Source organism: Bos indicus, chromosome 1 (genome assembly GCF_029378745.1).
Source record: "Bos indicus isolate NIAB-ARS_2022 breed Sahiwal x Tharparkar chromosome 1, NIAB-ARS_B.indTharparkar_mat_pri_1.0, whole genome shotgun sequence".
NCBI lineage: Eukaryota > Metazoa > Chordata > Mammalia > Artiodactyla > Bovidae > Bos > Bos indicus.
Window position 1 is genome coordinate 90,160,413 of NC_091760.1, and position 15,657 is coordinate 90,176,069.

General features: G+C 40.2%; 1 long non-coding RNA gene across 1 annotated transcript; it reads left to right on the top strand.

Moving 5' to 3' along the window:
• The first annotated feature begins 5,725 nt into the window (after positions 1 to 5,725).
• On the top strand, positions 5,726 to 14,445 carry LOC139183664 (uncharacterized). Its single transcript, XR_011567258.1, has 3 exons — positions 5,726 to 5,997; positions 10,356 to 10,443; positions 12,930 to 14,445. It is a non-coding gene; the product is annotated as an uncharacterized lncRNA (long non-coding RNA).
• The last annotated feature ends 1,212 nt before the right edge of the window (positions 14,446 to 15,657 follow it).

Below are 15,657 nucleotides of genomic sequence, written 5' to 3' on the forward strand. Positions count from 1 at the left end.
TCTGGGTAAATTCCGGGATTTGGTGATGGACAGGGAGGCCTGGCGTGCTGCAGTCCATGAGGTTGCAAAGAGTCAGACACGACTGAGTGACTGAACTGAACTGAACTGTACCCTTATAAACATTGTTTAAATGATTTAACTGCATAAAAATTTGTAATAACAGGTATGAAAACAAAAACATTATTTCACATGACAATACATACTTTTTTGCCTTGCTGCCTGCATTCAATTGGATATTAAAAATGTTTGAGCCTTTGAATAGTCTTTTTTCTTTATGTTAACCTAAGTGTCCTAAAATGGAATTGAACTTTATTGTAAACAAGCGGTCTAATTTTTGTTTGCATTTTAATCAAAACTAGTTGAAAATAAAGTACTGAAAATGTAAAAAAAAAAAAAAAAAAAAATCAGTTTTTGAAGTTTTTAGTGAATTTTGATTTCTAAAGACAAAGCTTACAAGGAAGTCATTGAAACTTCCCCTCCAAAAGCAAAGCAAAAACTGAATTACTTAAATGACAAGGGCTTAAAGGTATGTAGGTTTGTTTTGAAATTCTATAATTGTCCTTTAAAATATATTTCTTGTAGGGAGTGTCATTTGGTAAGCTACTATTTTTCATTGAATAAATTTTATTCTGTTCTGAAACATAATGAAATTTCAGAAAGCTGATAATTTGCAACATTTATATTTGGCAAAAATTCAAAAACATCATAAACAGAAACAACTTGTTTGATGAATTTTATCTCATAAAAAATTTGCTGAAGAAAGATACACTGAAAAGAAGAAAACAGCCAGAGATGTTTACACATTTTAATATGAAAAAAATTGAATTGAGAATATCCTCCATTTAGCATAATTTGTTTTGAACATTTCTCAGTGCCTGCAGGGAAAGTATTTTCTCAATTAAAAAAAGAGAAGAGTTCATTGGAGTTATCAAACATTGTAATCTACATACCATAAAAAGGAGCTTTAAACACTGCTGTTTTATTAAAACATTAAAAATAAGATTATATGGAAAAATATAACCTCAGAAAAATACTAATGGCATGGTATTCAAGGTAGTTATAAACAGGCAGATTAAAATATGTGGCTATAGTAAGAATAATTTTTGCTTTTTCTTATATTATTTTTATTGTTCACATAAAGCAATTTTTAATTTTTACTTTAATATACAAGATTTTTTTCATATTTTTTGTTTTTCAAAAACAAATGTTTTTCATATTTTAATAAGGGATTTTCTCTTCAAAAAACTTAATAGAATCATGTTTATGATAAATGAATATTCAAAATTTTAAATTCCAAAGATTTTTAGCATCTCCTCTTTACTCTCAAAATCATCCCAGTTGAAACCATCAATTTTATCATCACCCTAACTGCAGCCAACAAGATAAAGCTATATTCCTTGTGATGTGGCCTCTGACCCTTTCTGGCCTCCGCTTCCACATTTCTATCCCATCCTCTCCAAACTCTCTGAAGCTCAAGCCACGCACTCCTCACTGGCCAGGAGCAGAGTTCACTCCACTGCTCTGCCCCGACACTTCCCTCTGCCTGTAATGCCCTGTGTTCTCATAACCCTGGTGAATTCTAACTGAACCATAACATCCAACTTTAATATCTTCCTGCAGTTTTCCATGGCTTTCCCCTCCCACCTCACCTCACAGCACTAGGTATGTGCTGACCTGGGTCATTGTGCAGCCTACAACCCTGATGGTTATTTTCTTTCTGGTCCTTCTTTGTCACTGGATAGGGAGAGCTGAGAAGTCATAGACTCTGACTTCTTCATCTCTGTTGTACACAGTTGTCGTTCAGTCGCTCGGTCATGTCCAACTCTTTGTGACTCCGTGGACTGCAGCACGCCAGTCTTCTCTGTCCTAGAGCCCAGTGAGTTACCTAATACATAGGGCTCATTAGGTAAATATTAGTCCAATGGTATGTGTTGTACTATAAAGAGGCCACTATAATGGCTTTTTAGAATTTCCTGAAACACACCTTTTAGACATCTCCCTGCCTTATGCACAAACACAGGATGGATCCACCAGCTGCTCAGCTTACCAAGGCCTGGTGTTCTCTGGAGGGCTTAGGTTTATGATCACCTATTGGCATTTCCTTACTAGAGCTCTAGAGTAAACAGATAACTAACCTCCGCTATCTACTGACTTATTTAACTTCACAGAATCTGAGACAGTGATAGGATGTATGTGTGTGTGCACACACATAAAATGAACTGTGATGGATAGGCTAACAACAGACTTCCACACAAAGCCTGCCACACAGGGTAATGAATATAATCCAACCCTGTTCCCTAAAGCTAGACGCAGACCCCTTCACTAGGTAAGAGGGTCTTAAGAAGATGCTCCATCAAAGTGAATCTATGATGTGGACAATAGCGGCACTGCACACTGAACTATGTCTCATTTAAATGAAAACATTTTTCATTACAGATATAATTCAAAAATTCCTATAGGTAGGTTTACATGTATATGGGCTTCCCCAGTGGCACAGTGGTAAAGAATTTGCCTGCAATACAGGAGCCACAGGAGATGCTGGTTCAATCCCTGGGTGGGGAAGATCCCCTGGAGGAGGGCATGGCAACCCACTCCAGTATGCTTGCCTGGAGAACCCCATGGGCAGAGGAGCCTGGTGGGCTACAATCCATAGAGTCACAAAGAGTTGGACACAACTGAAGTGACTGAGCGCACACACACACCTGTATATTACAAACACCTGAACAGAAAACAAGTGTTATCTATTTAGATGTCCACTGACATCAATAATGCCAAGAATTACATAGGTTGTAACAGAAAGGCTTTGGAGCCAGACACATCTGTCACAGAATCTTGGCTTCATCTTTCCCTGAACCTCAGTTTCCTCATCACTAAGGTGTTTACGATATTGTTTGCCATTCAGGGTTGCTGAGAGGATTAAAGAGAAGAACAGTGGTTGGTTAGATAAATAACAAATTTGTTCTATTTCTTATTACAGCATTTGCTCCTGTTTGCTATTGTTGCTGTTCAGTTGCTAAGTCATGTCCGACTCTTTGTGACCCCATGGAATGAAGCATGCCAGGCTCCTCTGTCCTCCACCATCTCCCAGAGTTTGCTCAAATTCATTTTCATTGAGTCAGTGATGTTATCTAACCATCTCATCCTCTGTCACCCCCTTCTACTTTTGTCTACAATCTTTTCCAGCATCAGTTCAGTTCAGTTCAGTCTCTCAGTCGAGTCCGACTCTTCGTGACCCCATGAACCACAGCACACCAGGCCTCCCTGTCTATCACCAACTCCTGGAGTTTACTCAAATTCATCTCCATTGAGTCGGTGATGCCATCCAACCATCTCACCCTCTGTTGTCCCCTTCTCCTCCCGCCTTTAATCTTTCCCAGTATCAGGGTATTTTCAAATGAGTCAGTTCTTCGCATCAGGTGGCCAAAGTATTGGAGTTTCAGCTTCAACATCATTCCTTCCAATGAACACCCAGGACTGATTTCCTTTAGGATGGACAGGTTGGATCCCCTTGCAGTCCAAGGGACCAAGAGTCTTCTCCAATATCACAGTTCAAAAGCATCAATTCTTCATTGCTCAGCTTTCTTTATAGTCCAACTCACACATCCATACATGACTACTGGAAAAGCAATAGCTTTGACTAGACAGACCCTTGTTGGCAAAGTAATGTCTCTGCTTTTTAATATTCTGTCTAGGTTGGTCATAGCTTTTCTTCCAAGGAGCAAGCATCTTTCAATTTCATGGCTACAGTCACCATCTGCAGTGATTTTGGAGACCAAAAAAATAAAGTCAACCACTGTTTCCCCATCTATTTGCCATGAAGTGATGGGACCGGATGCCATGATCTTAGTTTTCTGAATGTTGAGTTTTAAGCCAACTTTTTCACTTTCCTCTTTCACTTTGATCAAGAGGCTCTTTAGTTCTTCTTCACTTTCTGCCATAAGGGTGGTGTTATCTGCATATCTGAGGTTGCTGATATTTCTCCCAGCAATCTTGATTCCAGTTTGTGATTCATCCAGCCCAGCATTTCGCATGATGTACTCTGCATATATGTTAAATAAGCAGGATGACAATATACAGTCTTGACACACTCCTTTCCCAAGTTTGAGTAAGTCTGTTGTTCCATGGCTGGCTCTAACTGATGCTGCTTAACTTGCATACAGGTTTCTGAGGAGGCAGGTAAGGTGGTCTGGTACTCCCATCTCTTTAAGAATTTTCCACAGTTTGTTATGATCCACATAGTCAAAGGCTTTAGCATAGTCAATAAAGCCAAAGTAGATATTTTTCTGGAATTCTCTTGCTTTCTCTATGATCCAGTAAATGCTGCAATTTGATCTCTGGCTCCTCTGCCTTTTCTAAACCCAGTTTGTACATCTGGATGGTCTCTGTTCATGTACCGCTAAAGCCTAGCTTGAAGGATTTTGAGCATAATCTTGCTAGCATGTGAGATGAGCACAACTGTATGGTAGTTTGAATATTCTTTGGCATAGCCTGTCTTTTGGATTGGAATGAAAACTGACCTTGTTCCTGTTTGACTACCATGTAACCTGCTAACACTGGGCAACCTTAATTCTTACTCTCTAAAACTTACAAGTATCCCATCACTGCCAAATTCTGTTTCCAGTGCATTTTAAGCACAGCCTCCCTCCCCAGATGCACAGAGAGCTGTCTCACCCAGGGGCTCCTCTGCTCTTCCCAGCAGGCAGCTCCCTCAAAGCAAGAGGTGAGCACATTGTTATGATCCCACCAAGACTTGGCTGGTCTCCACATTCAGCCTGGTGACTCATGTCCTTTTGAGTTGCTGAATGAATTTAAAGTATTGCCAAGGAATTTTGCAATTCACATTAGGTAGATGCAGAAATTATAGAATCACTTTCCTCAAATTAGTAACAACAGATATTTATGCCCACAAGAATGAGGACAACTTGGAAAACAGCATAGCCAAGTTTTCTTCATACTTCAAAGCAGATCCCAAAACAACAGTATCATTTTATCACTTTCTCAGTTCAGTTCAGTTCAGTTACTCAGTCATGTCTGACTCTTTGCAACCCTGTGGACTGCAGCACGTCAGGCTTACCTGTTCATCACCAACTCCCAGAGCTCACTCAAATTCATATCCATGGAGTTGATGATGCCATCCAACCATCTCATCCTCTGCCATCTTCTTCTCCTTTTGCCTTCAGTCTTTCCCAGCACCAAGAACTTTTCCAATGAGTCAGCTCTTCACATCACGTGACCAAGGTACTGGAGCTTCAGCATCAGCCCTTCCAATGAATATTCAGATTCATTTCCTTTAGGATTGACTGGTTTGATCTCTGTGCAGTCCAAAGGACTCTCAAGAGTCTTCTCCAACTCCACAGTTCTAAAGCATCAATTCTTCGGTGCTCAGCTTTCTTTATGGTTCAATTCTCACATCCATAACCATGACTACTGGAAAAACCATAGCTTTGACTAGACAGACCTTTGTAGGTGTCTCTGCTTTTTAATACACTGTCTAGATTTGTCATAGTTTTTTTTCCAAGGAGCAAGCATCTTTTAATTTTGTGGCTGCAGTCACCATCTGCAGTGATTTTGAAGCCCAAGAAAATAAATTCTGTCACTGTTTCCATTGTTTCCCCATCTATTTGCCAGGAAGTGATGGAACCGGATGCCATGGTCTTGGTTTTTTTTTAATGTTGAGTTTCAAGCCAGTTTTTTCACTCTTCTCTTTCACTTTCATCAAGAAGCTCTTTAGTTCTTCTTTGCTTTCTGCCATGAGTGGCGTCATCTGCATATCTGAGGTTATTGATATTTCTCCCAGCAATCTTGATTTCAGCTTGTGTTTCATTTAGCCTGGCATCTCGCATGATGTACTCTGCATGTAAGTTAAATAAGCAGGTGACAATACAGATGACAAGGAGCCTTGATGTACTCCTATCCAAATTTGGAACCAGTCCGTTGTTTGATGTCCTGTTCTAACTGCTGCTTTCTTGACCTGCATACAGGTTTCTCAGGAGGCAGGTAAGGTGGTTTGGTATTCCCATCTCTTTAAGAATTTCCCACAGTTTGTTGTATATTTCTATACAGTACTATGTTATCACCTTTTAGTGCACAGAAATATAAAAATGCATAAAAACAAAAATCCCATCCCATGCAGAGGGTCCAAACTCAAGGCATTAACAAATATTTTATAAACTTTTAAAAAATATAAGCAGTGAACTAACGCTTATGAAACTGAAAACACTGATGAATGATTATATTACTCAGTTAATTCACTTTAGATACTCTTTTAAACCTTTCAAAAGACATTTGCCTCACCTTGTCAACAAAATTGATTGCTTTATCTCTTTTTGCTGTGTCTCTGACAATTTTCTTATATTTAGCTTTCAATTTATTATATTTTTTCTTCAGTTGTCAGCCAGATGATTAAGCCATGTACTGAGTTACTAGGTCAATAACTATTTTACAATCGTATGAAGCTTATTTGGTTATTTTTTAATGTTTTTTGGTATTCTATTTAAACTTGCATTGATGCTTGGACTATAATTGCATAAACTGCATAATTTTTCATGGCTGCCATACAAACAAAAGAGCATATCTAATTTTTAGTCTATTTTGATTTAATATTTTAGCACTTCAAGTAAAATATGGTACAACCATATAGATCTGTTTGCTTTCTTCCTTTTATGTTATAGCTGTCATATGCTTTATATCTATATACATTGATAATTCCACCACAGTTATAATTTTTGCTCTCAACTGTTGTAATTTGAAGAACTTGAGGACAGCCTTAAATTTCCCCAGATATTCGCTATTTTTATTGTTCTTTCATTCCTCAAGTTCTAAGTTTCCCTGCAGTACCATTTCCCCTCAGCCTAATTAACTTCCTTTAGTATTTCTTTTAGACCAGATTTGCTGGTAATAAACTCTTAGTTTTCTAATAGTTTCCTTCTTTTCTAAGAGTTTCTTCCTTCTTGACATATTTTTACTGAACACAGAACTCTGGATTGGCAGTATTCTTTTTTTTTTTTTAGCACTTTAAATATATAGTTCCACAGTTTTCTGACCTTCATGACCTAAGAGAAATCTTTGGCTATTCAAATTGTTGTCTCTTTGCACAGAATGTATTATTTCAAGATTTATTTTTTCCTATTTTGGGTTTGCAGCAATTTGATTATGATATATCTGGGCTCATTTTTCTTTGTGTGTATCCTGTTTGGGTTTTGCTGAACTTCTTAAATCTGTAAATTTCTGTCTCTCAAATTTGGGATGATTTCAGTAATTATTTCTTCAATATTTTTTTTTTCTATACCAATCTCCTTCCTTTCCTTCTGGAACTCAAATGATGAAAATGTTAGACATATTACTATTGTCTCCAAAGTCCCTATGCCTCTGTTCATTTTTAGGTTATTTTTCTTTTCTTTTTTTTTTGTTTTAATATGTGTTTGTTTGTTTGTTTGTTTGCTGTGTTGTTAAGATCGGAAGGGTTTCCCTGTTGGCTCAGCAGCAAAGAATTCACCTGCCAAGCAGGAGACATGGGTTCTATTTTTGAATCAGAAAGATAACCTGGAAAAGGAAATGACAACCCACTCCAGGAAATCCCATGGACAGAGGAATCTGGTGAGATACAGTCCATGGGATCACAAAAGAGTTGAACACAACTCAGTACCCAAACAATGACAACAACTAAGATTGAACAATTACTATTGATCTACCTTTTAAGTTCACTGACTGGTCATCTGCATTCTGCTGCTGAGATGATCCATGGATTCTTTTTTAATTTCTGATACTGTACTTCAGTTCTAATATTTCTACATGGTTCTATTTTATAGTTTCTTATTTCTCAGCATAAAACTTCTATCTTTCCATTCATTGAGTGCTTATATCTTGATATGAAGCATAGTAATAGCTGAGTTAAGAGTCTTTGCTCTCTAAACTCTGGGTCATCTTGGGATTTTGTGTTTATTGTCTTTTTCCCTTAAAAATTGGTCACATTTTCCCGGGGTCTTTTTTGTTTTTGGCATTAGGGTAATTTTTAACTTTATGTTGGACGTTATGAGTTTTGTTGTAAAACATTAGGTCCTGCTAAAGTCTTGGAGAACTTGTTTGTTTTACAGACAATCAACTCGGTTAGGTCTAGAACACAAGTCTGTCTCACTCTCCCTGGGCAGTGGCTCCGCTACGAGTTCAGGTTTCAAAGCTGCCGCCATACTGCTTTAGGTACCCGCCCCATGCTTGCCCAGGTCCAGCATGAGCCTGGAATTAGTTCTGGTTCAAAGACATAATTAGGGGTCCCTTTCTTCCACTCTCTCCTCTGACATTCTCCACATCCTCTCTGGTTTTCAGAGCTGGCCAGAAAGATCTCATCTTAGTGTTTAACATGGAACTTGTTCAATGTTATATAGCAGCCCAAATAGGAGGGGAGCAGGTGGAGAATGGATACATGCATATGTATGGCTATCCCTTTTGCTGTTCACTCGAAACTATTACAACATTGTTAATCACCTATGTGAATGTGTTAGTTGTGTACAACTCTGTGATCCCATGGAGCATAACCTACCAGGCTCCTCTGTCCATGGAAGTCTCCAGGCAAGAATACTAGAGTGGAGTGGCACTCCCTTCTGCAGGGGATCTTCCCAACCCACAGATCAAACCCAAGTCTCCTGCATTACAGACGGATTCTTTAACACTGAGTCTCCTGTAAAGTATAATCAGCTATACTCCAATATAAAATAAAAAGCTTAAAATTAAAAAAAAAAAAGTAGCTACAGTTCTGCAATTGGAGATCTCAATGCAAATGGAGAACTTGAGAGGAAAAAAATCACAAATTTACTTCTGTATAGGTCACTCCTTCAAACTTTGACTCCTTTCCCCAATCTGTCTGCTTCTGCTAAATTTCCAGGGTTCTCAGGTGCTTGTTTGTCATGCTTTGTCCAGAGTGTCAACTGTTACCACTAAGAAAGAAACAGGTAATCCCATCCTGGCCAGCAGCAGAATTCAACTATTTATTTGGTTGTTGATTTTTTTGTTTTTTTCCAAGTTTTCTTATATATTTTTCATTTTATCTTACTCTTTTCTCAGAGGTTTTATCTCTTTTTATCTAATTATTTGAAACAAAATTGTTTTATTGTCTCTATCTTAAGTTACTGCCTTTGATGGATTCTTACCTTATAATTTTCTATTGTGAGCTCATCTTGAGTCCAAATCTTTGGATTCCTTTGCAACCTGGGCTGTGAAAGCAGTCATTCAGAGTGGCTTTGTATTTGCTTCTCCCGATGTCCCTGGTAATTCACTAGCCAGAGATTAATGCATATGACATTTCTTAGTAGCATGATTTCTAGTCCACAAATATGGTATAATTTGGATGTTAATTTGTCAAGGACATTTTTTGTTTCCAGCAAGAGCTCAGGCAAAAAAAAAAAAAAAAACCATCTTTCTTGGCACCTGCCTGGGCCAATAAGCTGTTTGTCTAGTTTTTTTTTCCACAAGGATGCAGCCAATTAGCAGAGCAGTAAAATGGCTGAAAATATATTTGAAAGTAGTGAGCGATTAACATCCTCTTTAACCCAAAGCAGCTGAGCCCCAATAAGCCTCCTTTACTCTTCTAGGCAAGTCTCAGAAGCAGCTTTTGTTACTACCTTTCTGCATTTGCCACCCCCAGTCTGTCACTTTCGTGTTCTCTTTCCTCATACCAGCCATGGAGTAATTTCCTCTTACTCTACTCACTTCACAGTGTCATTGTGAATTATGACGTTCAGAGTCTCAACAGTCACCTAATCCCCAAACCAACAGGAAAAGATAAACTTGAACTCAAAGGAAACAATGTTTTTAAGGCTGTCTGCTGTCTCAGTGATGGGGACCACCCTGAAGGACAGTCCAGACGGAAAAAAATATGCAAATCCAAATTACAGTGCACACATTAATATCTATACTTTCTCTAATGCATATAGATGTAATTGACCTTTGATCACTGAACAAAGCATAAGTTGTGCTGCAATTTCTTTAGATCTTTGATGACTGGGAATTACTACTGGGAGACAATTTTCCTTGAATCTCAATATTTCTGCACTTCTCGTTTGCACAGATATTGACTTCCCTTTGTTTTGAAATATTTTTTCAAGCATACTCATATAGCAAACAGCCTTAAAATATGGATATATCTTCCTCAAGAGCAAAGATCAGGTTTACTTACAGCCTTGAAAGATAGAGATAGTGTTTCCCCATGAAGCAAAGGGCAGGCATGCTTACTGTCCAGTTTATAATAAAGAAAATGCCTCTCCCTGAAGCAAAGATCAAGCATGTTGACTGCATATTACACCAGATGCAAGTTCCCTAACAAACCCTGTTCTTTTCCTATAACAAACTCACTGTGTTTACAGGTATTGTCTGCGCTCTTCAAGACATCCCATGAGAACTACGACCTAGGAACTGGTGTAAAATGCTGATTCTCCAGCTCCTGCTATTGCTGTGAGTGAGTAACATACGTCCTTTGCCTCTGACTCAGTCTCAACTCTACTGCATCCTTGAAACTATTGCAGGCTAGCCTGTCAGCTTGCAATTAAAGTAAAACCTTGGACCTTCAGAATCTTTAAGCAACTATATAATGTCTTTCTTTGCCTGCCCAATGCTTCCATGGTATTTATTTCTCCAAGAGTGAGATGGTTGCCTTGTAACCACATAGCAACTGGGCAAGTGCCAGTTTACAAATCCTCTCAGGGTTCTATCCCAGAGCTGTATTTCTTAATACAAGTACATAGGTGCCAAAAGTGGTCACTAGTTTCTTTGTTTCATCCTCAGTTGCACATATTTCTCTTTGGTATGCACACACTCACATACCCCAACAGCTGCAAGGAGAAGCAAACACACACACATTATATTCTATGGCTACTGTATGCCTCTATGCTAAATCTGTACAAAGGAATTAAAAAATCCCACTTGAGATTAAGGATGTAAAAACCCCAAGTAAATATAAAGTTTTATTATTACTACAGGAGCTAAGGTTAGCCACCCCTGAGCTACTTATTAGAATTTCCTCATTCCTGAACAGAGCTTTAGTTAAAAGTAAATCTGTGAGCACTCAGCTAAAATATTTGTTAGAGATCAGCAAACAGAAGTTTGTTTTCTCTGTCAAAAAGTTAAAAGGGCCCAGAGACCATGTTTAATCTGTAGATAAAAAGTATCACTGTGTCTCTTTCTCTGTTTTCGTTGTATATCCCTGACAATTCGGTGACGAAGTTGTTAGATTCCAGAATGACTCTTGATTGAGTACACTTGCTCTAGCAAATGCATATTAACTTAATGAATAGGAAATGGGGTACTTAAATTCCCTAGCTATCTTATTTTTCTTTTGTATGATTTACATGGTATCATAGTCTGTTCCAGTTACTATGGATGCATAACAAATTACCCCCAAATTTAGTGGCACAGAACAGTAATGAGTCATGCTCACTGATACTGCGGGTCAGGAATTTGGATGGGACACAGTAGGAGCAGCTGGGCTCTGCTCTCTGGAGCTGCCGACGGAAGATTCAAAGGCTAGGAACCTGAATGGTCAGAAAGCTTCTTCACTGATGTCTGGTGTTTGGTGATGACTGTCTACAGGGGGCCGTGTTTGCTCTCCATGTTGACCTCTGCATGTGAGTTGGTCTGTGCTTCCTTACAGCACGATAGCTGTGTTCTAAAGGCAAATAGCCTAAGAAAGGGAACAGGTGGACACTGAATCATTTTTATGACCAAGCCTTGGAAGTCACATAGCATCACTCCTGCCATATCCATTGACCAGAGAACTCAGGTCGGCCCAGAGTCAAACAGTGAATATAGACCTCAACTTTTAGTGGGAGAATGTCAGTCACATTTAAGAAACACGTGTGGAATTGGGGTATGTAACTGGTGTGGTCATCTTTGGAAAATATAATCTGCCACAGTATGTATTTGTGGAGAATTCTCACAATAATCCTAGAAAACACATGCTTTCATATTCTTCATCTTATAGACGGAAAATGGATTTTAGGCAAGTTAAGCAACTTGGCCAAGATAACCACCACTGGTGAACCAATCAATACCCACCCTTAACACATGTAGTGCCCAAACACTTGATCATACAACCATGAGCAAACTTACCCATATTCAGGTTTTGCTTAGCCAAAAAATTCCTCCTCCATTAACCAGAGACTATGTGATCTGTACCTAGAGCCACTGTCCTCAGGATTCTGTTGACATTTCCAGCTGATCTAGCCATTATCTCCCAAGTGTGTGAGATCTGGCACATGACCTGCCCTTTTAAAGTTCTTACTTCAACTGCTTCTGGGATTGTACTGGCCTGGCAGAGAAGCACCGAAGGGCTCATTGAGCATAGTGGGCAACATAAATAAGTTTTGTAGGCAGATAAATAGTGATTTAAATCCTGGCTTTAAAACTTTTCATTTTAACACAGTAAGCACATTATTTAACTGCTAAGCCTCAGTTTCTTAATTATTGAAATGGAGACAATAGCATGCTTCTAGAACGCGGTGTGCTATGTGCTCAGTCACTCAGTCGTGTCTGACTCTTTGTGACACCAGGAACCGTAGCCTCCCAGGCTCCTCCATCCATAGGATTTCCCAGGCAAGAATACTGAAGTGGATTGCTGTTTCCTCCTCCAGGGGATCTTCCCAATTCAGGGATTGAGGCAATGGCACCCCACTCCAGTACTCTTGTCTGGAAAATCCCATGGATGGAGGAGCCTGGTGGGCTGCTGTCTATGGGGTCGCACAGAGTCGGACACGACTGAAGCGACTTAGCAGCAGCAGCAGCATTGGCAGGTAGATTCTTTACCACTGCACCAGCTGGGAAGCCTGGTACAGAAGGGGTATATTAATAGAAATGCTGTACAAAAGTATACCATTGATATATGACTCTATGTTTTTACACAGCATCCCAGGAACTTTGGTCTAATTATAACTACGTGTTTTCAGGTGGTGCCACGTGAACTCTTACAAGTGCCTCACCATGGATGACCCCCTCAGCTTCCTCTTCTGATCCAGAGCTGCCCTCCATCCCCACTTTGGCAGATGGCCTCAAGAAGTCGCCCAAGGGCAATGCCTCATCACTACTTCAGTTACAGGTGCTCCCTCAGGAGAAGGCTGCCTTCTAATGAGACAGCAGCAGCAATTCTTCAAGATGCCTGAAAGTGCAAGTCAGTCGTATCCAGCTCTTTGCAACCCCATGGACTATACAGCCCATGGAATTCTCCAGGACAGAATACCGGAGTGGGTAGCCTTTCCCTTCTCCAAGGGATCTTCCCAACCCAGGAGTCGAACCCAGGTAGATTCTTTACCAGCTGAGCCACAAGGGAAGCCCAGGAATACTGGAGTGGGTAGCCTATCCCTTCTCCAGCAGGTCTTCCCAACCCAGGAATCGAACTGGGGTCTCCTGCATTGCAGGTGGATTCTTTACCACCTGAGCTATCAGGGAAGCCCAAGATGGCCGGGAGGAACACTATTCAAGTCTATTACTGGAAGGAATGCCCACTCCACCATTTCACTTGGGTCACAGAGAAAAACAGTTTCTTCTGCTTTTGCTAGTATTTTCTCCCAAGAACTTGTACCAACTGTCTTTGAAGCCAGGACAGAATCAACGCCCTTTCAGCCCACTACCATAACCATTCCTCATCCCTCAAACATCCCTTCCTCATTCTTCAGCCAAAAGCAAAAGCACGTCTAACTTATGCAAGGCCCTTCCTCCCAGATCCATCCACAGCTTTACAGATTCTCTCACCCTCAATAGTCATGCTACCCTTTACCTGCTCACTCTCTTCTGCACTTCCTCCTTTGATCTTGTATCTCAGTCAGCCTCTCTCATCTTGTGCCTTTTTCCCTTTGTCCTTTGCATTTGTAAATCATGGTATATCAGAGTGGGGGTGAGCTTCAGTTAGCTGCATTCTGTAAGAGGAGCTGTTAGCCTGGTTGGGTCACACTGTGTACCCAAATTTATTATTTAGACACTCCCAGTGAAGCAACAGACGTAACATTATCAGGAGGGGTCTTTAACTGCAGATTTCATTTAAAAATTAAATAAAAAGGAATGCATTGAGAATCACTCAAATCCCATAGTGGAAAAAAAAACTATAAACAATTCATATTCAAATACCTTAAACTGAATGTTATGTGCAGTTTAATGTGTATTTAATTCAGTGTAGGGCTGATGTTAATTTACAATCCCTCATCACTAAGAAATTTTTCATAATCCATGTCCAGGTGTGGCTGAGGGGAGTATCTCTGCTGTGGTCCTATTTACAAGTCCTTCCTCTTTCGGATCCAACTCTTACACTGCTTGACGCTGAACCCCTCTCTGTATGTGTCTGTGTCTCTCCCTCTGGGTTAAAAGGGCCACTCTCCTGTGTCAAGACACTCTCCTGTGTTAAATAAAGTCAATTATTTAATGCTATCTCTCTATCTGTAATTACTCAAAGCTCACCTTTAATTCAAATTCCTCATCAACTCTATTTTTCAGAGTATGTTCTTCCTCTAAGTGTATTCTACAAACTGCCATCTCTGGCTGCCTGCTGCCATAAATAGCACTCAGTCTCTACATCCTGTGCCACCGCAAAGAGAAGTGTTGTATAGCCCCAGGCATTTTGGTGGGAAGGGAGCTACTTCCAGTTTGGATAGAACAAGAAAAGCTTCCCTTGTTGCCCAGATCACTGATACTTCCTGTGTTTCCATGGCAAACTTCCCTCCCTGGATGCAGCTGCTTGGGAGGGTTAGGAAGAGAAGAACTATTAACCATTTTGTTCCCACTATGTACATTTTATGCTTTCTATTTTCCCTGCAGCCTACATTTCACTTTCGGTCCTTGTTCCCTTTTTAAGCACCCCTCCCCTCATCTCCACACGCAAACATACACTTTTTTTCAGTTCTTTCAATCTGTGGGGTTAACCCCACAGAAAACCTCTGTTTTGGGCACTAAAATATTGGATTCATAGCACTACCACTAGAAAAGCATTTTTTTTTAATAATTCCTCCATTTTTAGAATGAGTAGGCCCTTGAACCTCAACCCAGGGCTGTCAGTCACTCCAGGAAGTCACCTGCAGCTATAAAACCCAAAGCATATAATGGGGATAGTATTTTTGGCATTTTGAATACACTTTCCCCCTTAAATTATGTTCCTCTGCAGCTCTGACATACCAGCCAAGCCAAAGGCTTACTGCTGCAAGGAATAAGAGGCCATTGATCATCTTTGGGTCATAAATCTGACGTTTACAAATCCACTTCAAGACAACAGTCATGAAAGCCAACCTTTGGGAAGAGAGGGAAAAAAGAAAGGAAAGAAAACCACTCCAAGTTGTCCTGACCTCATTTAACACAGCAAGAGCCAGACCTGGCCCATGAGTGGCAGGTCTAACATGTGCCTGGGGTATAGGAGCCTGCACATGGGACTGAACATCACAGCCTCCTCCGCACCCCACGCCCGCCCCTCCCCCAAAATGGGGGTGGGAGCCTAGAATGAGGTGTATGCAAATAGGAGGTGCTTTTGCCTCCTTTCTCATTTGGGACTCAGAGCAAGTTGTCACAGAATAGCTGCATCCGGGGAACACTGTTTGAATGGTGTGAGTATGTGGGGAAGGCGGAGGTGGGGCGCCGGAAGGAAAGCTCAGTTTAGCCCCTTGGAGTCGCCCTCAGCCCTCATACGACCTCAAGACC